Consider the following 26,255-nt stretch of genomic DNA (forward strand, 5'->3'; position numbering starts at 1 on the left):
TGTCCTAACTTATTCATCTCATGACTGAATTATATACCCTTTTTATTAAAGTTCATCTGCAGTCCACTGAATTAGGGGACTGACAGTGCTGAATAGCTTATTGTTAGAAATGGAGTATTTCCTGATTTAAAGCTGATAATTATATAAGCTCCTACGAAATAGTTCTAGGTCCCTCTTTTTTAATGCTGCATGCTTATCCCGTTGCCACATGTATGTAGAGCTCAATACAAAGTGGCATTTTTTTCTTGAAGAGTTTCATCTGACACACCAATTTGTAGCAAGGAATGCCTTGCTGACAATTGATACCATATAGAAGGTTGCCAGACTGGGTTTTAAATTAACATTAGGACAAGAAAAGATTGCAGAATAGAAGGCAGAATGTTTTTTTTTTTTTTTTTTTTTTTTTTTTTAAAAAAAAAAAAAAAAGCAAGAACCAAGGAATCAGAACTTAAAATCACACCGTCATTTGGGATTTCAGTCACTTTGAGTTACAAAATGTTCTTTTATTCATACTGTTTTAATTGGCGTGTTAAATGCTTTAACAAGAACAGTTCATGCATGAGTCTTTTTAAAGAAATGAGTTTTGAAAGGGTGTGTAATGAAAGAGACTGTTGTGAGAATGCAAAATAAACTTTATTAACATGGCACGATGGGAAGCATTGTGAGACATACAAGTCACTATCTAAAGGTCTAGGCAGTGGATTTTCCTTTCTTTTTTTTTAAAAAAAAGTTTTTAAAATTCATTTTGCTTGCTTAGTCATCGCCATTCAGCTTGCTGTGTACAATTTCAGACTTCAGCTCCAAGATCCAACTGTGCTGATTTCCTATCATCCAAAAAATGTTTTCAAATCAGTTAATTCATTTCTGGTATTTGTATCCTAACGGATATGAGTATGTGACTCTTACACATTACTGTCACTTAGCACTGAAAGGCCTCAGCGCATCAGCCCTAAGGCTAGGCGTTCTTCTGTGTGCCAGCACTTGTGGGAATCACTGCTCATTTTGTCACTGTGCTATATGCTAGAAATACTAACATAATCCACCTGGGTGGTTTTGATAGGAATGCTGTTTCTTGCATGTCAATTCAATTTACAAGTTAAAATCTGTATTTCAAACTGGGAAAAAAATATCTTGTACATATTATATTCACTCTTTACTACTTTCATACACTTCCCTTCCTGATTCTGCTTTCATGTGTATGAATTGCAGGTATTTCTAATATTTCTGTAGACAAATCTTCACCTGAAAAGCTCTGCGCTCCAGCTGTCCCTTGTGTTTCACAGTTGGCGTGCTTGAGTCATTGCTTGCTTCTTGCCTGTTTAATTATTTAAAGTTCTGAAATATTTCTAATTGTTTGTCTTAGGGGAATTGATGCCAACCCATTATCTAGTATCACTGCAGAAAAGCTTTTGCAAAGGAGAGGCCTCATGTTTTCCTTGGTGAATGAGCTCTGATTCTGTAGCCAAGAGAGTTCTGCAGTTGAAGACTAAATTTAATGGCCTATCCCCAACCCAATTAGCTCTACCTCAAATTTAGCCTGTTCCAGCAACCTGTGGGTCACGACACCTAAAAGTACATGTTTGTTTACCTAAAAAAACTGTGAAGGTTTATCAGAGCAGACCAGAAAGCTCTGTTCAGAACATGGTCAGACACACTTAGGCAAATTAATCCCAGGTGTAATTTCACTGACTCATCCGGAATTGCAACAGAAGTTAATGTAGGCATATTTTGCTTCCTTTAAAAAAAAAACAAACAGAGCAGGACAGAAGCAAAACGAGCCCACAAATAGCTCCATAAATAGTTGTTTTCATAAATTTTCCAGTCTTTACACACTTAAAAGAAGAGGTAGATGGGGCAATGGGACAGACGGAGCACTGGAACCAGCTGCCCAGAGAGGCTGAGGAGTCTCCTTTTGGAGTCTCAAAACCTGCCTGGATGCCATCCTGTGTGACATGCTCTGGGTGACCCTGCTTGAGCTGGGGGATTGGATTAGATGATCTCTGGAGGTCCCTTCCAACCTCAACCATTCTGTGATTCTCTAATATTCCCTCTGCACCTTCTCTCTGTGCTGGGATTATTTTACAGTTGTGGAGTTCAGAAATTTGACTTCTAGTATAATTGTTATCATCTTCCTTCATTTTGGCCAGAACAGGGTCACTGACCATTTGTAATTTTACCGTGTATGGTTAACATTTAAATTACCTACTTGTTCAACGCTGACTGGCATGTATTCTCACCTACCATGCTCTTAGCTAGAAAGAGATACTTAAGCCAAACACAAATAGACCATTTTTACAAGAACTTGGATAAATTGATGTGATTTCTTAGAGGAATGTGTTTTTTTTTTCTTTTTTTTCTTTTTTTTTACCCTTGTCTTACATGATATCTGAATGAAATAAGATGAAAATAAGAGGATGAATGTAGCTTCTAGTATTCCAAGTGGTCACAATAGCATTTTTTTCCTGGTAAGATGCTGGTCTTGATAATAGTGAAGAAAGGAATTTAAGTAAGTCAGTAAAGATCACCCTGTGTTTTCATGGGTTGATTTGCAGAGACTGGGAATCTGATAGTAAACAAAGGGTAATCAGTTTGTGGGACATGGAAACCATCACATTGCTCCAGGATCCCTTTAATCTTGCATTTTTGACCTTGGCAGTAACTGGAATCAGTTGCTTTGAAGAAGAGAAATGCTCTCCTTGTTAGATAAGCAATTGAAATGAAATACTTCATGGTAGATGGGCAGTAATCACAACTAGAGAAATGTTTCCCAACTGTAGGTAAAGGCAAACTGTTTATAAAAGCTTCTTTGGCCACAATACTGTAAAATTCTTTCAGTTTGTTTGCGGATGCTGCAACTACCATCATGCCCAGAGTGACCTTCACAGTGAGCAAGGTAGCCCAGTATTGCAGCAGTGAATATGGTCAGAGCACCCCTTGTAAGTACACGTCTGTAATCTGACATGTAAGAGTCCTGTCATTTAAAAATCAGGGCAGGTTTTAATGGTGAAATGCGAAAGGCTTGTGGGGGAGGATGGGACAGCCCATCCTCTGAATGCCTGTGTCTGGTCCTTCATGCAGTTGTGAGACTCTCAGGTCTCTCTTCTTGGTGCAAATGGTTCATTGGTCCTGAAGCCTGGCCTTAATACAGCTGGTTTTGTCCTGGTACAAGTTTCCTCAAACATGTTGCATACTCTTGTTTCATCAAAGACTAATTGCTCTGCTATGGGATGGGTTTGGATTTTTTCACCCTTCTCAGCTGGTTTTCAGCCAGTTCAGTTCTCCGATCCAGATGCCCAAGTAACCGTGCTGTTGCCAGTGGTAGGGAGACAGTGGGAACATGCAGGCAGGGCAGCTAAAGGCTTCTCTTTTCAACAGCAGCATTAATATTGATTAATTTTGACCTATTTTGATGCTATATGTTAAATTACACCAAAACAGATATTTATATATCCGCCTAATGCAACCCATGAAGTCAGGAGTATCATTATTTTGGCATTTGTCACTACTGCACACAAACCCAACCGTAGCTGATTTTTCATTAATTCATACAGTTGTGTATACCACATGTCTGTGATGTATGGTTAGACAAATCCGTTTACTTTACATATTTCAAGAAATTAAAATCAATATGCTATATTCCGGGCTAATGTGGCTATGTGCAGTGACATCAATACTTTTTGTTCTGTCTGCAAGGACATAAGGAATTTTCAGGAACTCTTTTTTTTTTTTTTTTTTTTTTTTTTTTTAACAGGGAATAATATATGAGCTGTAGGGAGCTGTAATGACAGAGTTTCATCTGAAGATTCAGCAGTCTTTGGTTTGTTTTGCTACCAGAGTCCCAAGATGGAATTAATTTTGTCTAAGTTGCGCTAGTCCATTTTATTGCTTCCCTGAGCTTTTGCAAATGGAATTGAGACAGATTTCAAGTTCCAAGGCACTTAAAACTGGTAAAATATTTATTAGCAAAACAAACATCTAAAATGATTATAATTGTAATGATTTGGGACAAAATCCAGAAAACTATTGGAAGAAACATGGCTTGGAGCCAATTGAGAGTGGCCTTCTGAATAGTCCAGGGAAGGCAAGTGTTTTAAATGTGCTTTGATCATCTTACGGAAATGTAGGTGTGGAACTGGAAGAGAAGGTATCCAACATAAGACATCTAGTCTGTCTTATGGGTCCCTGGTTATTCCACACACACACACCCATGGCCATATCAAGGGAAAGGTTATCTTCCTTGAAAGGAGTCTGGATAATTGTTTTGTTGGTGGTGTTTTTTGTTTTGTTTTGGTTTGTTTTTTTGGGATTTATGCTATATTACTCTGATGCACCAGGACTTTGTGACTTTTTTCTGTGCATCAGGAGGGATTTTTCCTGCCCCTTTCCCTTCTTGCCCCGTGATGCGCAGTAAGGTTGCAGTTGGTGGCTGATGAGGCTGATTTGTTTGTTGTTGTTTTTTCTGTTTCCTCCCCAGTGAATCAGTGAGATTGGCTGCAATGAGAGGAGCTAGAACGAGGGTCTATGTGTGCTCGCCATGCCACCAAATCCTCAAGTACCTGCTTGGTATACTTCTATCTTGCTTTTGTTTAGACTGATTGTCGTTGTCTTATTTAGGCTCAGCAGGAAATTTGCTTTGAGAATGGGACTGCTGGTTTTGGAGGTGTTTTTGGCTGATTGGCTTGATTTTTGCAGTGCTTTGTGGTGTGAGTCATGAGCCTCTTTGGATCACTTGAAGTGTTATCTAAATAATCCAGTGTCATCTCAGGGACCTTGATCTCCTCTCTCTTCCTCTGGCACTTTACATTCCGGTGATTGTTGTGTGCATGTTTTACCGAAAGAGGTGATTTGCGGTGCTGTGTGGAACAGATGTTGGGAATGTGACATCTGTCGTAGTACTGCCTGTGATGGTGAGAACCCAGCCTCAGTGGCCTCGGGGCTCATTCCCATCCCATGTTACATGAGACTTGGCTGAGTTAAATTGACATGCTCCAGACAGTGACCACTACTGCTTGTCCTCACCCTTATCCCAGAAAGAAAGCTGAGCCTCTCCTGCATGGGTTTTGGAGATCAAAATACCTTTCTTTTTGCCTTTGCCTTTGTCCACCTCCTCTGTTAGTCCCTCCAACAGCAGTACATGTTTCTGGAGTCTGTGGGGAAAAACAGGTAGAAACCAGGTGGTTCAGTGACAAAGATAGGGTCACGCTTTCCCTGCCTCTCCTCTTTGATTTGTATGTGCAGAGAATCCCTGAAGAAAGCTGTGCAGAGTCACGCTACGTTAATTTGTGGGGGTTCCCACCAGGGCCAGCAAGCATCAGAAGCTATGGGGGAACTTGGCTGGTGCTCCCTTCTGAGCTGGGGGTTACCTGGTCGCCCTGCATGACGCTTTGGGGAAGGCACAGAGAAATGAAGCTACAGAAGAATTTTTGCAAACAGCTTCCAGCAGGTTTAACTGTGATAGGGGATAATCAGCGGCTGTTAAAGTCTGAGTGCAGAAAAACTCCGGCTGAGATTTGACATCTTCTTTCTGAATGGGGGCTAAACGGAGAATACCAGCTTTGATCTTACAAAAATATGGAGGCTAGAGGCTGGCTTTTAACTGAAGGCATTCAAACTGTATAATTCCCCAAATACTTGTGTAGCTGACGCTTGTCACTTTATAAAAGTGGTAAATAATCCTATTATGTGCTATAGCTGAATTTATAAAGGCTGAGTTAGGGACCTAATTCAAACCTGTTTATTCAGAAAAGCACAAGCGATATTTTGAATTGAACTCTGCACAAACTGAAATCTGAATCCATAGAAACAGATACTGGATACTGGAGTGAGCACAGCTTCTGTTGAATCATACTATATATATCACATGCTGAACTGAATGCGTTGCACACGGATGGGTATATTCGGTGCTTATCAGTCAATGTGTAGCCCCATTAGGGGCTTCCTAGGGTAAATACATTAACCTTATTTGAGATGCTTGTCTCTTCTTAGATATGAAGTAAAGCAAGAATATGAAATTATATGGTGGCATAAAATGCTTTAAAGGTTGCAAAACATCCTCTTCCTTCTTAAAATTTCTAAGCCATCCTTGCTTTGTATTCTGTTTTCAGGTGATTGATGGCAGGCAGCACGGGGCTGTTGCTGATGGAGTCCTTAAATAGAACACCAGACAACTTTGGATATACCTGACATCGGGAGGTAGGGCTTATCAGCAACTCTGTCTTGTTTTCTGGGAAAAGGGCATAGAAAGTTATGGTATAGGAAGTACAGACATTAGGAAGTCTCATTTTTCACCTGTGTACCTGTCAGACCTGAACAAAGTTTGAACACAGATGAGAGTCCAGTCCCAATGTTTAAACCAAGACAGGTTGTAGTCTCAAATCATGTGTGTATATATATATATATATATATATATATATAAAATGTCCTGATAATCGAAGTTCTCCAAATTGCCACTGATTTAGGAACTTAATAATGAAATTAAAACACTTTGTTTTGCTGAACTTCCTTTTGGGCCATTCTTTGTGCCTTTTTGATGAGTCAGGCTTTTTTCTCCTTAGTCATGCTCTCTTATTTTATTTTAATTTTTATATTTGGGTGGACCTTCATGATTTGTGGCTTTTTCGTGTCCTGGTAGGGTAACGTAGCTCCATTATTTTCTCTGTTTTCACCTGTTGTCTGCCTTTGCAGCCACCATCATCTATTCGTCTTCTTTTGTTGTTGTTTCTGATTCTTTGTCATGCCATGAGTGACAATTTTGATGCAGTATGGACTAAAATAGCAACAATGGACAAACAATAACTTGGTTTTATATCCAAAGCAAACAACAGTTTCTTCTAGTCACCCATAACACTTGAGATCAGTGTTTGGCTGAATAAAACCAGACTGACAGTCAATTCCAATCAAAGAAAAGCTAAGAGGACAATGGAGTAGAAAGGAAAACAGCACCAGTTAGCAGCATTTCAAAGCTTTCTACTTTGAGTATGAAGACAATATGGTTAACTATTTTTACTTGGGTTTACTGGTTTTAGATTCTGTTTTTTAATTTTATGGGAAATAATCTTCTCTACAAGTTGCACTTCCTTTTATCAATTTAATCATAAGAATTTTCATATTCATGACCAGGACCCTTAAAGCTTTCAGAAGATATGGGAAGTCCAAAATGCCACGTGCCACCTTTTCCATGATGCAAGTTGCCAAAATCCCATGCTGCTTTAGTTTCTCTCCCAGTGCTGCTTCCATTGAGGTATAGGTTAAATTGAAGGTTTTGGCCATGCATTTAGTTTAAAATGAGTTGAATTAATATGGAGTGTTGTGAGCAGTATCACCAAGTCAACTGCGTTCCATGTGAAAAATTGAATTGATGAATTTAGAAGTGAAAAAAGTATTTGTAGAAGATGGGTGAAGCCCTTTTGGTGGGATCAGAGTGCTTACAAACCTTTGTGTTTAAAAGCAAAATTCAGGAAACCTGCATTGGTGATAGCAGCGCCTTTCCTGCGATACCAGCCCGGACTATTTAGCAGCAGCAATAATCCTTCACTTACTCCTTGGCCTAGTCCATGCCAGTCCAGTATCCTGCCTGTGGCCAGTTCCTTTTACACATTATATTTCTCCATGGATGGTACTTCTATTAATAAATACATTGCCAGTTGGGTTAGATTTTCGAGCAAAACTGCTGTGAAGTCTTCTGCTGTGCTGTACAAAGGTGAACAGATTTCAGTGGTGGAGCAGCCCCTACGGTAGAGCTGCTTTCTGCATTGTTGTAGCAGAACAGAGCAGTCATTGCTGGGGAGGATCCTTTTTGTCTGCTTTCTGCAGTCAGTTGAACAGAGGTCAGATTTGTTGGAAGCTGCTTAATTGTACAGGCAGCACTGCTCAGGCCATGGAGCACAGCTTCACGCTGTTCTCTCAGCTGTCTGCTCCTTCTGCAATCATTGGCTTTGCTTCTTTTCAACCGCTAACATCTCACTACAGGCCTTCCTGTGAACATGCTGCCTTATGGCTTGAGACCAATGTGTGGGCACTAATCACCATCTGGAGAGAGAATGAGACTCCGGGCCAGCTGAACTTGGCTGCAAGTAGGATTTGAAGTGGGGCATGGGAAGCTGTGCACCAGGCCACCGCTCTTTTATCCTGAAAGGCTTCGTTCCACCACGGTTCCCTGGCAGGAGGCAGCTCTTGAGAGCCTGCAGGAGCCACAGGAGCTGCTGGCTGTTCTGATCAGCTGCTCAAAGTGGGGCAGTCCTTCCTGCTTCTGTGGGCTCCTGGGTGCTCTGGGGCAAACTGGTGTGGGGAGGCAGCAGCCCCGTGCAGAGGAGCAAGACACCCTAAGGCAGCAACGAGCCCTTGCCTCCATGGGAGAACTGATGGGCTGCGTTCTGTCTCTGCAGGACACACATTTCCTGCCAAGTTCGGGACTGTGGCCCCATCCAAAACACACATATCTGCAGAATACGGGTTTCAAGGAACATATTGGTGTATGGCAGCGTGTCTTTGTGAGCGCCTTTGAGTGGAATGGTTGATTTACCCATTGCTGTCAGATGGGGATGAGGGCTGGTATCACGTGCCTGTGAATTTTTGATCCTACTCTGGATGTTTCCATAGCTTAGAAAGGAAAATAAAATTGTATCCAGTATCATACCACTAGTTTCCATTTGTTAAAGACATACTTCCACATCAAGAATAACTTTCTGCCCCATGGCTTGTCTTACAATCTGTCTCTGTTTTCTTTTGCTTAACTGGGTCCAAGAGTATTTGCAGGGGAGAGGCAGGGAAGGAATGTAACTGATAAGCTCCTTATAGCCCAGATCACTGCCTGGCAGCATTCTCCAGCTGTTAAGATGGATGTTTTATGTACACGGAAGTAGAGGTGGGTTGTTTTCTCTGGGAGATGTATGCTTTTATTAGAAAATGCATGCGTCTCATTATGTGAAGCTGTGTGCATTTCTGAACAGAAGCACTTGAATTATGTCCTAACAACCCATCATATATCCTGTTCTGATTTCAGTTAAATTGTGATAATCTGATAGGACGTTTTTCTGAGTACCAAAGTTATTGGCACCACCCGTATTTTTCATTCAGCTTAGATATATACCTGGAGAGTCATTTGTTTATGAGAGTAAGAATGTCTTTACCCTTGATGAATTTATCATGAACAGCAGTGAGTGAACTGCAAAGGGTTTGAACTGATTCTGATATGGATGTTTTATCAGAGGCAGGGACAAGCCTTTATTTTTATTATTTATTATTACTATCTTAATTCTTTCTGCAAGGTGCTTCATTATTGCTGCCCAGATTCTATTCTAAGGTATAACATGCAGCACTGCTCCAGAAACAGACTGAATCACTGGATGGAAAACAAATGTGCCTTATGTCATCTCTGGTGGAATCCCAGAGAAACAAAGTTTGGGATACATTGAAACACACCCCTCTGCTTTCCTTGATTTGATTTCTTAATTTTTATAGATTAGGTGATATGTTTAATTTGTTATAGAGTAGTATTGCTGGCAAAAATCTGTGATTATTGTGTAGCATAATGTCCATAGCCCTCCCAAGTAGACTGAATACATGCAGTCCAACAAGTGCACCGGTTGATCAGAATTTCTCCTGTGTTTGTTCCTTCCACATGCCAGGAATCAGTGAAGAAAACATAAAAGGTATGGAAGTCATACTTGAGGGCATATTTCCTCCAAATCTTGAGGCATCTGGAAAATGCCAAAGAGAATTCTTAGTTTTAACATCCTTTACTACCATCAAACCTACTTTGAAGGTCTGTTTCAAACACCCTTGCTACTTGGTCATCCTGCCGAATAATGGCCCACTGTCAGGGTGGCTTCGTTAATTCTAGTGGTAGAAGCTTGTACTAAAATACATCTAGAGCTCTCACTGTTACGTATCATTCTTCCTAACAAAATTTGTATTAAAAGCCTAGACACTTTTAACTGTAATTTCCTCCATTAAAACAATGCTAATGTTGCAAAAATCAGGCAGTCAAAAGTTAAGAAATACTGCAGTCAAAGTTTTCTCTGCAATCTTAAATTGATATTCATGTGCATAAACACTATAATGCACTCTTTTATTACATGCTTTTTCCTCAAAGAGGCTCCAGCCTCATTAAGTACATGAAATGGGAGTTGTATAGTTCATTGTTGCAGAAATTAGGAGGTGTGTGGTGAAGGGCTGAGGGGATTGTTAGGAGAAAAGAATAATGCCAAGGACAAAGCAAATAGATGCCATTCTTATCCCTTGTAGTCTGTTCCTGCATCTGCCACAAAATAACCCAGAGAAGTTCCTTAAGTTTTGATAAGCAGTCACTTATTGTAGGCCTTATTTTCTACGAAAAGTAGAAAACTGCTTAGTGCTGTAAATGTGCTGAGCTCTCACAGCCACAGCTGATGTCTAGTGGGGCTTCACTTTGAAATACAAAGTGCTTTAAAATGCTATATAATCTGATAAACGAAGCCTTGTGTTTCAGTTTAGGCCATGGAATCTTGTATTTTTCTTTTCCACTTTGTCTCAGTTGCTTTGTCTGAAAAATGGGGACAGTGAACAAAATTGACTGCGATAGCTGAGATGATCAGGGGTCAACACTGTAGAAACAACCAGGAGACAAAGAGTAACTCTGTAGTCAGCATAGGAAATCCTAAATAAGGCTGGGTATTACTGAATAAGGCCAAGGGCCAAAATTTGAGAGAGCATGATGAAAAGGTTATAATAATGTGCTCTCTGAGCTCTGTATGTCCTGAGTGCTGAATGAGGCAGGAGGCTGGCTAGGAAATAGTGTGTGGGTATAATTAAGGACAATATCATAACCTCTCTGTCCAGTGAGCTGAATTAAAACTTCTGTTATCACCTGTTCTGACTCTTGACTTTTCAACCTGATGGCCTTTTTCACCTTACATGTTTTATTTAATATAACGAAAACATTGTACGTATCAGTGATGAGAATGAATGAGTATGCATCTGCATATAAACTCCTTCACATTTGTGTGGGTACCTTTTACACGTACAGAATATGCAGTGCAGACATATAGAAGGCCTTTCTTCCAAAGGAAGTCCCCATTTGATAGCTTTGTTACTGTTAATAACCAGGTTGCATCCGTGCTGAATGAGCAGCTGCAAAGAATCAGGATATTGGAGATGATGCTTCCCTCTGGGTTGCTACAATAAACCCTTGTTTTGGCGCTTTGATTTAAAGCACTGAAAATCTCCGAAGGAATGTGTCAGATACGCTAGGGTATTCTTTTCCATTTGCAGTACAATGGAGAAAATATTCTCTGGCTCTCCGGAGAGATAAATATGTGATTGCAATACGTTTGACTGTATTTAAAATGAAAGCGTTTTGAAAGCACTCTATTGAATATTAAGCAGATCCTATTATAATATACCTCAGATCAGAGTATAGGATTTTCCCCTAATACTTTGCAAACTACTGCTTATCTTAACTACAGAAGACACTCTGCAGTAAGGCTCATTTTAGCTATAGATTCAAGGATCCTATGTCTAATATGGCCTGTAGGATGACTGAGCTGCAGGAGTGCTTGCTGAATGATACATTGAGCTGCGTTCACATCAGCTTCGAAGAAAAATACTTTCTGCTCATGGAAAAGAAGGTGCTGCAGTGAATATGGATATCGACACGAGGCTAAAGGAATCAAATAGATAATGTGTAAAGGGAAGGGAAAACACATCCATCATGTTTGTGTAGTGAGCAGTAAGTAATTTTGCTGTAATACTTGCTTTTCCAAGTTACAATGGTTTACATTTATATACATCTCATACCCAGACCGAGCCCCAAATACCTTTATAATTCATAGACGATATAGGAACCGTATGTGTAGCAGGGAAAACATATACAGCAAAGTCAGGAGTTTAGGAAGCTGAAATGCTAGAAATGGACTATGCAAATGTGTGCATCACACACCAACCAAATGAAGCACTATCCAAATAATTCAATAAATACTGTTTTAGTGAACCATTATGACATGCTGCATCCTAAGTAGGGTTTGAATCCAAAGCATCGGTGCTATGTTTGCAGCCTTTGTTATTTTGTGTTGATGCAGTTACTGTCACGCTGCAACTGGTATTGCTTTCCCTGACAGAAGCAGCAGCAAACCATTATTCTGCATGGCAGGTCAGGATGGAGAGCCATACAGCACTGCAGCAGGGAAACGTGTGCTGCAGGTAGCGTGTGGAAGCTTTTGAATTTGGGACCTGCAAAGTACAGCAACTTGGATTTGGAGCTGATGTGTTGATATCAGTAGAGGTGGGAGCTGTGCAATGTAAATGGACTGGAAAAAAAAAAACACAAACACTTTAGTAAGTAGGACATGGATATATTAGAATGAGTCCAGAGGACGGCCACGAAGATGATCAGAGGGTAGGAGCACCTCTCCTGTCAGGACAGGCTGAGAGAGCTGAGGATGTTCAGGCTGGGGAAGAGAAGGCTCTGGGGAGACCTTATAGTGGCCCTCCAGTACCTAAAGGGGGCCTACAGGAAAGACTCTTTGTCAGGGTGTGTGGTGATAGGAGAATGGGTAATGGCTTTAAACTAAAAAAAAGAAATAAATAAATTAGATTTACATGAGATATTTGAAAGAAATTCATCACTCAGGGTGGTGAGGCCCTGGCACAGGCTGCCCAGAGAAGCTGTGGATGCCCCATCCCTGGAGGTGCTCAAGGCCAGGCTGGATGGGGCTTTGGGCAGCCTGGGCTGGTGGGAGGTGTCCCTGCCCATGGCACGGGGTTGGAACTGGATGACCTTTAAGGTCCCTTCCGACCCAACCTATTCTGTGATTTTATGATTCTAAGTATATCAGCATATCTAAACTTGGGCATTTGTGTGTTTGAATTGGGCCAAATTTGGGCACATTTGGGGACCAGAAGATACACATCTTATTTTCAGAGTTGCTAAATGTTAAGGTTGTCCTCTGCCAACATTTCCAGAAAGACCAAGTCACAGGCATATGGGTCATCTTCTAGGCTTGAACATCTCCCAAGTATATTCATTAGGCCAGGCAGCTCCTGCCTGCAACATAGAAGAGAGCTGATGTCATGGCATCAATTAGAAATAATTAAGCAATATTACATTTCTATTATGTTTTTGTTGGCTCTTGACTCTTTTATTCTACTAAGTGGAGGTGGGAAAGCTGCAACTCGTATGACCCCACTGCTACCACCAGCACACAGCTGTAAAAGTACCAGACTTTTATCCAGGCAGCTCAGTGTTTTAGGGCTCCACAACTCCGTCTTTTCTAGATGAGACTTTCGCAACAGAGCTGACTGTGTTATTCACTAGCCTACTCTCAGACACACTAATTTTCATCCTTTGTATCAAGCCTTAGTGACCCACTCTGTGGAAGCTCATCCACTTTATACAGTCTTCCAGTCATTATGCCTGAGGCCAGCAAAGTCAAATGATGTATGTCTGAGGCAGGCATCTAATCAGAGTGATTTGTAGGCACTAGGAGAGGGACCAAAGTCCAACTGGTGCCCCAGTGATAAAAGCCCACTGATTAATCCCAAGACTACACTTTGCTCTGATTCACCATTTGTGGAGCATAAATAAAACATGATCTGATCCATTTCATGATCAACTGCTGGAAAACAGTTGCTAGTTACATTCTCTCGCTCACAGAAATGAGAGAACGAGCCCTTGTCTGGGATTCTCCCCTAGCCTTTTTTGCCAAACTAGGAACGTTAGTGGGTAGGTTTGGTGTTCCAGAAGTGTTCCCTAATGAGTAAATGATTGAATGTAGTAGACGCTGGTGGATTTGTTTATTTTTTTATATTGATTTTGCCAGGACTGTATGCCTGTCCATAAATAATTTGAAATGCACGATGGCCTGGCTGTCAAAGAGAAAGCAGGCTTTCTGGGGGCCTAAAACCCAAAAAACCTAGCATGTGACCTGCTACACAAGCAACTACTCTGTGTCTCTGTATGTCTGACTGTTATGGGGCCTTTTTTTTTTTTCCTTGAGCTCTTTTGCTAAAGAAGAAGCAAAATATTTATTCACGTACATTCAAATTAATATTTTTCTTGATGTTTCATTTACAACCTTGTTGTAATATCAATAGGGCTTATATATTCCCAAGATGCAATTTTTGCTTTTCCTTGCATAGTCCCCCTTGTATTGCATAGCATAGTTGTGGTCCTTTGACCTAAGAATCAGAATTGATTTTCTCTACCATAACCACTGATGAAATTGAAGATAGAGGGTAATTTACATGGGTAATTTGAGAAAGAAATTAGTTTGCATCACTTTTCCTAATCATTGTGCCTGAATAAAGCAGCAAATACTGCATCCTGAGTGAGAAATAGATTCTAGATGAAAAGCAGTCCTTCACTTCAGCTGGGGTTTGTTTGTTTTGGTTTTGTACCTTTTTTTTTTTCCCATGCAAACAAATTTTTGCAGAATCTAGATTGCAATTAAGCTGCCTTCATGGTTCAGTGAGAATTGACATCCTGCATCTGGGATGCTGGTGAGAGATTATCAGGCTCTCTTAGGATACTTTTAGAGCTGACTATGAAATCTTTCAAGGCAGAGGGAAGCGGCTTTTCAAGAATGGTAGGAGTTGGGCTGCAGAAAGGACTTCCGTGCTGGGCAACCACATGACTGGGTGACATGAAAGGCAGTGTTATGGTTGGAGGAAAGAGTGCAGAAACAGCTTTGTGGCCTGAAGCTAGCAAGAGGCTTTGTCAAAGGAGGCAGGTAATATTTCCCCTACAAGCAAGAGCGAGCTGCTCCTTGGTGTCAGTGGACAAGAGAGCTCTCTGACTGGCGACTGCGAGCCATGACTGGGGTGCACAGGAAAGAAAGAAGTGAGAAATAGAAACAGATATTTTACCACTGAGTGACTTGCTAGAAAGGTAGGTAGAGAAAATAAATCAAAAGACCATTGTTCTAAGAACTGTAAGAAAACACAATTTACTTTGTGTACTCTGGATTTGCTGTTTCTGTTTTGCTAAGCAGCGCTGTGTTTGAGAAATAAATGTTGTCTGTAACAATTAGTTATGTTTGACATTTTAGCTTAGTGCTGTAATGTGAGAGAATTGCCTTTGCAAGTGCCCAGAGCAGACTTCACTTTATTTTTCCCTCTCGGATTTCTGGTGTGAATTCAAGCTAGTTTTGTTCTCTAATTCTGCTAAGGGCACCTAGGTTTTGAATCAGTCCTTTGTTACTGCCAACAGTGTGCTACAGAAAAGTTAGAGAGACAGCCTGATCTGGATGGAGTTGTTCTGAACTCTGAAGAGACACTTGCTAAAGCAACCATCTCCAGAAGGGGTGAGCACCTCAGTCTCTCAATCAGCCCAAAGGAGTTCCAGATGCTCAGGTTAAAACTAAAGACTGAAGAACTCCTAATCATTTTTCATGTCTGAAAAGACTGGCCTTCTGTGTGCCAGGGCAGACTATAGGATTGATTCAGAACTGCAGGCATCCTTTTCTCTCTCCCATTTTTCTCTCTGCTCAGTAGATAGAACAGCAGATAATATATCATTCAAAGCTAGCACTGTTGATGCTAATGGTGGTGTGTCACTGTAGAGGAAAGGAATGTTTTCTTGACAGTCTAGCTTTTTGCTTTATGTTTTTGGCATGTTATGTGCAGCAAGATGTATGCAGTGATGCCAGCTATGAAAGTATTACAAGAGCTTCACCTAGGTTTGTGACAGCTGCCAGAATTTGTCTGTCGTCGGACTCATCCCCGCATATTATCTTTGTTCAGAGTGGTTCAGTCCAGTCTTTTGTAGACCTTTATGTATTTTTACCTTTTCCTGTGGTCTTTCCCATTGAGATCTTTCATGCTCCAAAATAAGATTCTTTGTACAGAGAGGATAGATACAATTTCTAGCTTTTATCATTTAAGTTTCCACTCCTTTCATTTCCTTGCAGAGATGTTTGTTGACTCCTGGGTTAGAATACATCAGGTTTTCTCAGACTTATCGTCTCTGTAGTTAGCAGCAGTTAAAAATCCCCTGGAAAGACTGTTCCAGCTAAGGAACAAAGGTCTACAAAATGGCACTGTTCATCCATGATGAGTCTGTATTATTAATTGAATTGCAAAAAAACAGGTTTCTCTATTAGTTTGGTAACTCATTTGGCAACTATTTCTGCCCAATATCACCAAATACATTTTTTAAAAATTCCACCTTCTACTGATGAGCTGTTGAATGCTCTGGTTAGCTATTTCCTTTCCTCTCATCCCACAAGGTTCTGCACTGAAATTGAGCTTGGTATTAATATTTTTAGTGGGGACAGCCTTTGAATCTCTAGAAACATCATCCTCTTTTGTTTGTCCATGACAATGTCTTTCTACATAGCTATTAGCTGCAAAAGTGAAAGAAATTGAGGTCCTAGGTCTTAGATCTTATTTGAGCACAGACTCAGACTCAGAAATCATTGTGAATTCTTACTAAACGCAGCGTAAGAGTTTCTTCTGAGTGAAGATATTCATCTGCCTGTGTTTTCATTTGTTTTCTGAGTTGTACATCTCCATTTATGGCTGCTTTGCATGCGAGGTGTGCTTTGTCTTGTTCGTACTAGCCGTGCGAGCTGCTTAAGGAAGATTCGTATTTTTGAGCTCGCTGCCAACTGGTTAGGGAACCATCTGTTCCTACGTGGAGGTTTCTCCCTGGATGACCAATTGTGTGAACAGGCATTATGAGTTAGCTGGGAAGGAGTGTCCTGCTCACTCAGCCGGAACTGAGGCCTCGCTGATGGCATCCTTGCAGAATGTGCCCGGAGCTGCCACGTGAGCTCTGCTCACACTGCCACTGCACACACTGCTCCTGCTGAACCTTCCCAGTGATGCTGCTATGGGAGCAGGTCTTCACGCAATTTTTCCCAGGAGCTCTGTCCTCCTGTAAATGCTGGGGTACTGCTTGAAATCAGACGCTTGACAAAAGTACATGTAGAGAAACACTTGAAGAAGGAAGATTTATGCTGGTTTTGTTTTTGGTGGTGATGTTGTGTCTAACTGTATGTTCACTTCTTAACTGCCGTTCCCGTTTACAGCACCATGAACCCCGTGTTTAATGAGCCATGGCTTCAGATAAGCCAGCAATACTGCAAGGGGAAAAAAGGCTCTGGCTTCCAAGGTTTGCATCGGGGTGCATCCACAATGTGAACAGACATACAAATAATGCACATTAAAGAACAAGGGCAGAAAAGCCATCTTTTTTAATAACCAGCTTTGTACTGAAAGTGCTAAAACTGGAATTTCCACTTTGTTGGAAGGTTTGTCTTTAAAGTCAGACTTGGTTCAAAGCAAGACTGAGAACAAAGAATTGTGATTTTTTTTTTTGTTAAATGCTTTCCCGAAACAGTGTCATGATGGAGAAATCAACCGAATTTTAAGGAAATGGTAATGAAATTTTAAATCTGACTTTATTTGTAATGCCTACTATGTAAGTAGAGCTGTTAGTAGAATAGGCTTTTTTTTTTTTTTTTTTTTTTTTTCCCTAAAACTGAGTGCTACTTTGAAGAGATGAAATTTCAACAAACAGGCATTTTCTAGTGGCAGAAATACTTAGCTGGGAATTTTTGAAAAGTCTCAGTTTGATCCGAGGGCTATTCTTTCTCATTAGCTATTCTTGGGTTCCTGGGCTCCGCTGCATGCCTCCTGCAAAATGTCAGCAGGTACACGGGGAGCCTGGAATCCCCAGAGCCCCTGGTGGCAGGAATGCACATAAATCACACTGCTCCTAGACTGGAGAGGAGGAGAAGTGGCACCGCTGGAATTACAAATGAGAAATCTTAGCTAGGTTAAGTAAATGACATCCTAGCTTCTCCCTATCATTGTACCTGAGCAGCCAGAGACGAAAAGAAAGGTTACTTAGAGGAATTGCCCAGCAAGGTAGAATTTTCTGAAGATTTGCATTAATTCATTACTATGTTTAAGACTTCCAAATTGGGCTTTTTCTAAGAGATACCTTTTTATCTTTTTAAGCTGCTTGAGTCTATGTGGTAATTTATTTCTTAACACAAGTAGTTAGCCTTTGACCTTTGAGAAAAATCAGAGAGATTTGGAGAGCTGATTCAGAACTTAGGCTTTTGGACGCCTCATTTCCTACACAGAATTGTAGTCAGAGGCTTTCTTTTTCTTTTCTTTTTTTTTTTTTTTTTAATTCTCCCCAACTCTACCTGTGTGTGTTCTAATGTCTCCTCTTATCTGCTTGACTGATCCTCTCCAGCGCTGTTTTATGCAAAGCACAGCACAGCCAAACTCTTTGCAGAGATTATGAGTGAGTGACAGTACATATTTTCAAGGTACACTAAATGAGAAATGTGCAATTTAAGCAAAGCACTCGCACATTTGAATGAAAGACCGAAACTGTTGAAAGTGCAGCTGCTGACAGGAAATTGATGTACCCGGTGCTATTTACCTAGCAGAAATTAGTTCTCTGCGACCAGTTTTATTAAACTGGACAGAGAATGTAAGCGTGCCCTCAAGAGGGCTAAAACCCTGTTCCTTTCAAAGCTAAGTGTTAAACGTGCTTCGTCCCCATGTCATTTCTATTTTCCTGCCACGTCCTTTGTTTTTTTTTTTCCTGAAAAATACCACCATAAATCAAACTAATCTTTCCTGGTCAGTCTGTGAGTCCATCCTAGAGCCTCCACTTGTACTTTGCAACCCGCTGGTCATCGACAGGAGCTCCACAAGTAGAGTTTCTCCAGTCAGAGCATTCTCCTGTGGGACACAGGTGAATGCACCCAGGTTCCACCTTTCATTTGCTGAGCACATAGGCCAGCCACTGCAGTGGAGCATAAAGTTACATCTGAATGAAAAGGTTATTTTCTATTGCAAATCACTAACTTCACTGTAAATCAGACAAGTCCCTCGGGAGCCTCACTGTCATGAAGAGGTTCAGGTGGTTTCACACTCAAGTGCTTCAGGGCTGCTCGATCTGTCAGAGTTTTCCCTGCTGTGGGGATGTAAATTAATATTTATTATTAACATAGTGCTGCAGTGTGCAAGACGCACCACACTTGTTAAGTTTGCCATGTTAAACTGTGTCTCGAAGCGTTTGAAGTCTGTTTCTAGAAGGGTGAAGAACTGCATGTGACAGATTTTTGGAACAGGAAGGGATGAAAGAACTTCTTAAAGCTGAGGCTGGGATATGGTCTAAGAAAATATTGTAGTAGTGTGGACCTGGCATGTGATCCAAGGAAGCTGCAACCTCTCCCCCAGTAGTAAGCAACCAAGGAATGGGGCTGGAACTGGTTTTGCTCACTGGGAATCCAGCGGTCGCAGCTTTTCCTAGTTGTGCCCAGCCTCCTGTACATGTGTGAGGGAAGAGGTACTCAGCTGCTCCATCCACGATATGTAAATGCTAAAAACCAGGGTGGATCTGTGTGGTTTCATGCCAAGATGACGCTGGGAGACATTCCAGAGTCGGATCTGTTTGCAGACAGCCGGCTCTTCGGTAGTTCACTAAACTGAAGTTGTTCCCTTACCTGTTGACTTTGCTAGTAAAATGTAAAGCAGATGGATTGTGTTTTTTCTCTATCTATGGTAAATCTATCTGGGAACTAACCCTGGAACTAATCACTTGTATTTTTCAAGCCTGTGTGCCTAAAATTGAACACCTGCATCCGTATCAGTCGCTTCAGGCACTGGAAGCAAAAAATGGGGCTTGCTTTTCAGAGCAATTAATTCCGTGGTGGGACGTGCAAGTACCAAGGTAAAAATTAATTTTAGATGAAAGTACTCAGCACTTCCAAAATTCAGGATTCTAGGCAAACTTTCAACAGACATGTATGAACATTTGAGCCACTGGATTGTTGTGTTATAAAGATGTTCTTCTACTCCCTCCTTTTAGTTTCTTTTTCCTCCACTTATTTTAAGGATTTTTAACTTTCTCTTCCTTTTTGTCTTTAAGTTATCACGAATCCAGTTCATTGTGAGTAAATCAGAGAACAGAATAAGGGCAAAGATGGCTGGAAGGGTTCTTGAGAGAGTGCCTCGTCCACCAGCTCCTCCCCAGTGTGAAAGCTGAAACGTTCAGCAGAGCCCCAAGCAACAGGCTCCTCACATCCAGGATGTGCAAGCTCGTAGAGAAGGTAGAAATAATGGAGGCAGGCAAAGCAGTGAGGAGGCAGGTGGAGCAAGCTAGCAAGGAGCTGCTGGTGGTTACAAGGGAGAAAAGCTGGGAGCTGGCTGCTGGGTTAGTTTTTTCGCAGCCCATAACAGGATCAGCTTTATCTAAGTAAAGTTTTCGCAGATCAGCCTGCCTGTCCACAACCTCCCCCCTATTAGTGCTACTGCCTTCTGAAAAGAGCATTTTATTGCCCTAATGGTAGTCAGAGCACAGCACACTTTCATTTTCTTTGCAATGTTTCAGTATCTCACTCAACTCATTCTTGTCTTTGACGTGTATGGGCATGATTTTAATGGGCCCAGTTGTCTCTGGCACTGTGACAAATGAACCTATGAACCTCATTTTTCAAGCCATTACAGGCTTCTAAAGCTGGATTAGAGGTTTTCAGGAACACCTAGGATCTTAGAACGGGCATCATTTTAGGAATTCAGAGCAATGACCAGCTGAAGAATTTTTTTTTATTTTTTTTTTGAAATATACTCTCCACAAAGTATCACTAAATAGATACGCTCCCTTTCACAGCTCATAGTGAAAAGTCTCAGGACTTTCCAGCCTTCCTTGTAACCTTATGAAATTAAAGCACACAAATTTAAAGCCTCCTCTGCTGCGCTTAAGGCAGCAACCAAGAGTGCCGCTGAGTTGCTGTTGCTATCTGTTGGCCAACAGAAGTGGTGGGCGCTCTGGTAAGTGCTTTCTTGTTAGTAACATGCTGCTCAGGTAGCTCAATTCCTTATGCTCAGCTGCACCGCCAAGCAGTGGGTCAAGGCTGATAGTGTGAGGGAGCATGTGTAAGCTTGTTTCCGAACTGCTGTGTAAACAAGCAGTGCCCTGTCTGTTTCCCAAATGGCATTTTTATTTCCTGCCCAGACCAATTATTTTAAAAGCACTTCATTTCACCCCTTCAAATAATGGTAAACACGGTGTTTTTAAGCAGGAAAACATGGTCAAAGCAAACATTGCAAACCCTACAGAAAACAACCATGAACCCCAGCGTGTGCTGATGGTGCTGTTTGGGAAGTGCTGCGCTCATGGGTCTGTCACTGAAGACAGAAACATTTTCTTTTTGGTTGGGTTTTCAAAAATGCAGTGGAGATTGCCAGCAAAACATGAAGGTGTGTTTTTTTGAAAAACTTAGCGTACGTGGATGTCAGCTACCTGCAAGTGGAACAGGATAAGGCCAATTAGTCCAGGGGTGGGTGATAAAAAGCAGTGTAGACTGAGAGCCTGAGTCTAGAGACCTTCCCTAGCAGTTTCCTCTGCTTTTTAAAGGAGCCCAGAGACCCAGACCAAATAAATTTTTCGTGGGATAGAAGTTCTGATTCATCTTCACCTGTTGAATTTCTCCCGGCTGCTTTTGTGGATAACCAGCTTGGCCAGGTCAAGGTGGGACTGGATAAGAAGAGAGCTTGAAAAATGCAGCAGCTTTTGAACTGCAGCTGTAACCTGACAGCCTCCAGACAGATAAGCCTTAGGTGAAAAGGAACAAATATTGAGAAACAGAGTTGTGCCATCAGCATGCTTTAGTCCCTCATCTTTATGAGGAGTTGTCAATTCCTATCTCTGACAGACTGCAGGCTGGTACCCCAGGCCTCAGAGCCCTCTCCAGCCGACCAGCAGGCCTGAGGCTTAGTGCGGGAGTAAGGCACTGGGGAGAGGAAGGAGATGATTCGGCTTTGTATGTCTGTCAGGCAGGGTCTGACAGCAAACCAGCTGAACGTGGCACTTGTAATTCAGAGGGTGCCAGGGAAGGTCTCTGGACAGACAGCTGATGACAAGCCTACAGACCAGGGAGCAGCGTTAGGCAGGAAACATTCGCCTGCCCCCAGCATCCTCTGGTAAGCCCAGGTGGAGTTGTATCCTAGAGGAAAAGGTAATGAGTGAACTGTGCCACCTGCTCAATAGCACCGTGAATCCGGAGCAGGGAGTTCCCCAAACAGTTTTGGGGAAGGGTGACTGTGTGATGCAGATGCAGAGCTGTTACCTCTCAGATGTTGGTTCTGCTCCTTGTCTTCCTGCAAGCACCTTGTGAAACAGTCCTTTCTTGGGCTGGGATCCCCATCCGTAACCTGAAGATTAATAGTAGTCTGTGCTTTACAAACATCTGCAGCTACAAATGAATAAAGTTCCTTAGCCATCTGTAGATTGCACGTGATCTAAAAGCATAACATTTTGTTCCATAAAGCCTGAGAAAGTTTCTTTCACAGGAACGATGTTCAAAAAAAAAAAAAAAAGGATGAAAAATAATGTTGTTTGCTAAATATGATTTCTCTGGAAGTTGCCAGCCAGGTGACATTGGAGGAGAAGGATATGACCAACCTTTTAAAAGTGTTGGAGTCAGTGATGTCATTTAGCTTTGGGATATTACCATTTCTCATCCAAATTAAATGTACTTGCTAGTATCGCCAGGAGCAGCGAGGTTATAGCCAGGTCATATGTGGTGTGCTTCCATCCAATCAGAAGCAGATCAAAAATGCATAAGTAACATTTCCATAAATATCAACAATGGAAATTAGATTTTCTTGCAATTAATTCTTTCAGGCTGTAGAGGCTACATGGATGTCTGTGCTGAATGTGTGTCAGAACTGGCAGACGACACACGAGAGGCTGGTTTCCTAGCCAACCAGTGCTTAAATGCAATCTTTCCTACAACAAAACAAAAGTAGAGTGAGTGACTCTGTGTGTGGATTTAAAACAAAACAAAACAACGCCCCCCTTGTACGAAGTGGTTGGAAACTCTTCGCTGTTCTTCACTATTCTTCAATCTTTACAAAGAAATCTGAAATAAAGGGTACGTTTTTTACCCACAACATATGCTCTTAGACTTTTCCCCAGCTATTTTATTTCGATGTCTTCCCTTGCAACATGGAAGTGGCAAAAGGTAGGCTTGTGGATCAGGCTTGAGCTCGAGATCAGGCTGTTTCAGTTTGCAGTCTTTGCTCCTGGAGTTGCGGTGTTGCACGGATCACGTGGCGGTGCTGACTTGTCTCCTGCCCAGGGGTGACCTCTCCTCTCACCCCAATTAGGAGAGGAGGGAGGAGTGCAATAAATACATCTCAGAAGCATTCAGATGACAGGTGCTGTAGTGGCAAATGGGAATACGTATTTTCTTCAGTCGTTTACAGGTTTAACAACTCGTATTTGCCTGTTTTTCTGTCTGCAGTCACAGAAGAAAGCCAAACAAATCGTGCACACCAGCTCATCGCGGCTGGTTCACGGCAGCTGCTGGAGGTCAGGATTCTTTCCTCATTCCCATTTTTCTGCCATCCAGTCGAGCTCCCTGTTCCCAAATCAGCAAAACAGATAGAGATACCTCGGGTCACTCAGCTTCTGTATTGTTTGGCATTCTCACGGGCTGAAGCACAAATGGAAATGTTACTCCCACGAGTAAATAAATGCTAAGTCAGTGTCTGGTGATTCCTCTGAAATCTCAAGATGTCTTGTAGCATGACTGATAGATTTGATTAAATAGCCCCCGTAAGACTGGTATTGCGGAAGAATGATTAAGCCTAAATTATCTGAAAGGCTCTGACTCAGGATATAAACAATGCAGGAGCAATTGGGAGACCCTGAATCATGAACTGCGGCATGATATATCCTGGAGTTCAATAAGCTAATGGAGCTATTAGTGACTAAGCTAAAGCAAGCGAAGGTTTTGTTTGCTTCTGGCTTCATGTCTTCCACCCTCAGTCTCTGCATGTGGCTCAACATACAAAAGTACTTACAAAAGGGAGCGGGCAGAGACAGAGGAGAAAAAGGTAGGAGCGGAGAAGCAAAGGGATTGATGTTGTTGTTTACATCGGGAAATTTCCCTGCTGTCCCTAGGGTAATGGCATTCACAGCGAGGGAGAGAGGGAGGGTGGGAGGGAAGGAGGAAGGCCCCCAGGCTGCGGTGGGGGAGGAGAATAAAGGCTAGGGGGCAGATAAGGAAACAAAAAGCAGAATGTGGAATACAGCCAAGGCAAAGAGGACATTTTTTAGACAGGAGAAGGAAAAAGAAGAGATGCCCAAATGCTTGTCAGGATTCTTTATCGTCTCTCCCAGAAATACTGCTAGCAGTACTGGCAGTGGTGTACAGAGGTTCCTATAGGGGAAAAACAAGCCAGTCAGTAGGTCACTTACAAATTGTTCTCTTAAAAATAATATACAAGAAAATTCATACCTGAAATTTTCACGTTTGTTGGCACAAAAGTATTTATTGATCAAAAGTAGGCAATTCTCCCTCCCTTTTAGTACGTGATGGTGACAGGAGAAGTTGAATAACTTGTTCCCTTGGGAAAACCATGTTATTTCATAATAAATAAACTGAAATTTTAGTGGCAGACCTGACAGAGGGTTTTTATCTTATTTTCGTTGTATCTGAAAGAGAGGAGAAGCTGAGCTAAAAGTCTCTCTTATTGTTTTCCTTAAATTAAATGAAAGGAGTAGGGATGGGGAGAGAGAGAGAGAAGAGCCCACTGCTGAGCAACTCGCTTACCCTTCGAGTCATTTCTATGGCAAATGAAAGTGCTTCTCAAGGATAAGTAACCTGATGAAACCTTCTGCAGTGGTCATGGGGAATTGCTGCCAGAACTGGAGAGGAGGGAGAACAAAGGGCTGCATATTAATGGGCAATGTCATTAGGTGTTTCAGTGCAACATGCAGCTTTTCTGCTGATGCCTAAGTGGTAATTTTGTGGAACACACAATAGTTACACGTGGTTCATCTGTCCTTAGCTCTCTGTCCTTTAAACCATGACAAAAACTTAACAGGAAGGGGAGAAAAACGCTCACGAGGCTCTTCAGTGAAAAGTGGCAGTAGCCAGGTTCTTCTGTTTGCCTTCAAGTCGGCTATGAATATGTAAAAATGTTGACTATGCATGAAGTATGAGGAGATTTTCATAATGTGGAACTGTCTCATCTTATTAGTATTTAAATAAAGATAAAACTACCATGCATGACCGTGTGCCAACAACGTGAACAGGGAGAGAGAATCTTTTTTATTCTTCCTGACATAAGATTTACCTGATTAGAAGCTGACCAGATACCAAAACCGTAAAGCACTCTCTAAAATTAAAACTCCTAATGGCTTCATTAATACTGCGAGCTGACATCCAGCTTCAGGCGCGTGGCTTTAGTGTACCTTGGCATCTCAAGAGGGGCTGCGTGGAGGGCAAAAAAGCAGGGAGCGTTTGCTACAGGACTGCTGGCATCGCCGGTGTGCTTCATGTTGTGATACAGCAGTGGAGAGAGCCCCCGCTGTGCTCGTTGCTGATGGGGGGCTGTCCCCTTAGTGGTGGCACGCAGGGCTTCACTTTGCAGATCCTTTTCTACATGCTCTTTCTAAGGTGCCCTTTGCAGGTCCAGGAGGAAGGAGCTGCTTGGAAGTGCTAGTGGCAGCCTAAGCTCACGGACTGTTGTTGGCATGAGGAGTCCGGCTGCCCCTGCTTTTGCTGGTGTAGTCAGTGCTGGAAGCCTCGTCTTCAGGAGAGCAGCTGCTCCTGGGGTGAGTGGTGGCCCTTTGCTCTTTTGGCCAAGTACAGAACAGGGAAGGCTCTTTTAATCTACCTGTGTGCGCAGCCGGGTGGGCCCTAATCTAAACTGGATCTCGAGGAACAACAGCGAAAACCAAATAACATCTGAGTGCTGACAGTCTTAATGGTTACTGATAGCATCGGCATCATCAGCCGGCGGTAATGCCGCTCTGGGCATCTCGGCAGAGGAAGAACAAAAGGAAACTGAGGTTGAAAGTAGCACAGACTAAATTAGAGAAACCGAAAAAAGGGTGCTCTCAGCATTCAGATTGCATCTTAGGAACTAATGTCTTAAATTACCATATCAATGTTGTGATAGCCACTGGAAAATTGAATTAGTACACAGGGCATTTGGAAGTCTCCATGGCTTTCAGTGGAGAGATACAAAATAAAGGAACTCCGCTGGGATGGAGCTGTGCTGGGTCAGCCAATATCCAGCAGGCTTGAGAGCCGGCTAGATCGTCCACCCCGTGGTTTTCCTTTCAAGTGTTTTCAAGTTGAGCGTCCAGTAATCGATCTGGGGTGCCAGCTGCATCAAGGCAGAGAGCGTCAACATGCTTCAAACACAGCACACACGCAGCGCAGCAGAGTTTGTGGAAAAAAAGCAAGGGAAAGGCACAGAACGCGCACCAAAATTTGCATTGGCGAGCAGCC

At 42.0% G+C, this 26,255-nt stretch overlaps 1 long non-coding RNA gene across 8 annotated transcripts in view; it reads left to right on the plus strand.

Moving 5' to 3' along the window:
- The window catches only part of LOC137856068 (uncharacterized), a 216,729-nt gene that overhangs the window by 105,678 nt on the left and 84,796 nt on the right, over positions 1 to 26,255 (plus strand). For 7 of the 8 annotated variants that reach the window (XR_011096180.1, XR_011096182.1, XR_011096181.1 and 4 more), the window contains exon 2: positions 6,105 to 6,192. This is a non-coding gene — a long non-coding RNA (uncharacterized lncRNA). Of the gene's footprint in view, positions 1 to 5,870; positions 5,944 to 6,104; positions 6,193 to 26,255 lie in introns of those variants that run through there. The other variant, XR_011096177.1, reaches the window with a different exon arrangement.

The sequence above is a fragment of the Anas acuta genome, chromosome 4, assembly GCF_963932015.1.
Source record: "Anas acuta chromosome 4, bAnaAcu1.1, whole genome shotgun sequence".
In the NCBI taxonomy this organism is placed as follows: domain Eukaryota; kingdom Metazoa; phylum Chordata; class Aves; order Anseriformes; family Anatidae; genus Anas; species Anas acuta.